General features: G+C 40.6%; 1 pseudogene; it reads left to right on the top strand.

Moving 5' to 3' along the window:
- The first annotated feature begins 222 nt into the window (after window positions 1-222).
- On the top strand, window positions 223-1,226 carry LOC114105703 (L-lactate dehydrogenase A chain pseudogene; annotated as a pseudogene).
- Window positions 1,227-1,605: the final 379 nt, after the last annotated feature.

Here is a 1,605-nt window from a genome sequence, read left to right as displayed (position 1 = left end):
CTCTCCATGCTGCTTTATTCATCTACATGTCTACTTCTAAGACAATAACACATGGTTTGATTATAATAACTTTGTGATTCAGTTTAAAATCAGGAAGTCTAATGTTTCCAGCTTTGTTTTGCTTTCTCAAGATTTCCTTAATCAGCTGGAGATGCTGTTGCTGAGTGTAGATTCCATTGCTGCACACCCCTAAAGCCTTCTCAACGTGCACTCCCAATTCCTTTTGGTTCCAAGTCCAAGATGGCAAATCTCAAGGATCAGCTGATTGTGAATATTCTTAAGGAAGATCAGGGCCCCCAGAATAAGATTATAGTTGTTTGGGTTGGTGCTGTTGGCCTGTGCAATTAGTTATCTTAATGAAGGACTTGGCCAATGAACTTGCTCTTGTTGATGTCATGGAAGATAAATTGAAGGGAGAGATAATGGATCTCCAACATGGCAGCCTTTTCCTTAGAACATCAAAAACTGTCTCGGGCGAAGACTATAGTGTGACTGCAAACTTCAGGCTTGTTATTATCACAGCTGGGGCACATCAGAAAAAGGAAAATGGTCATCTTACCCTGGTCCAGCTTAACTGTGAATGTCTTTAAGTTCATTATTCCTAATATTGTAAAATACAGTCCACACTGCAAGCTGTTTCCAATCCAGTGGATTATCTTGACCTATGTGGTTTGGAAGATAAGTGGCTTCCCCAAAAACCATGTTATTGGAAGTGGTTGCAATCTGGATTCAGCCCAGATCTGTTAACTGATAGGGGAAATGTTGGGAGTTCACCCATTAAGCTGTCACAGGTGTGTCCTTGGGGAGCATGAAGACTCTAGTGTATCTGTATGGAATGGAGTGAATATTGCTGGTGTCCCCTTGAAGAATTTGCATGCAGATGTAGGCACTGATGCAGATAAGCAACATTGGAGAAAGGTTCAAAAGCAGGTGGTTGACAGTGCTTATGAGGTGATAAAACTAAAAGGCTATACATCCTGGGCCATTGGACTGTCTGTGGCAGATTTGGCAGAAAGTATAATGAAGAATCTTAGGCAGGTGCATCATTTCCACCATGATTAAGGGTCTTTGGAATAAAGAATGATGTTTTTATAAGTGTGTCTTGCATCTTGGGACGAAATGGAATCTCAGATGTTGTGAAGGTGACTCTGACACCTGAGGAAGAGGCACTTTTGAAGAGGAATGCAGATACACTTTGGGGGGTCTAAAAGGAGCTGCAATTTTAAAGGCTTCTAATGTTATACCACTTCACTGTCCAGGATACAACAGGATTTTAGTTGAGGTTGTACATGTTGTCCTTTGTATCTGATCTGTGATTAAAGCAGATGGCCTGGGAAAAACATTGATTTCCTAAAGTTAGAAATAGGACTGGCTTACAAACCCTACAGATATCCTGCTGCTGGATGGTACTTAACTTGTATAGTCCTAAAACAGTTAGTGTAAAATAGTTCCACCATCTCTGAGATATCACTGCTAATGTTGTACAGGCTCCAGTTGCCCTTCAAACCAGATGTGTCATATGTAACTTCCTCAAACAGGCCTGGTCAAATTTTTTTTTCAACCAATCACATCCTAGGATCTAATGTTAAATCCAATATTGCATGT

Source organism: Marmota flaviventris, chromosome 15, assembly GCF_047511675.1.
Source record: "Marmota flaviventris isolate mMarFla1 chromosome 15, mMarFla1.hap1, whole genome shotgun sequence".
Lineage (NCBI taxonomy): Eukaryota > Metazoa > Chordata > Mammalia > Rodentia > Sciuridae > Marmota > Marmota flaviventris.
This window is presented reverse-complemented; position numbering and strand designations above follow the sequence as displayed.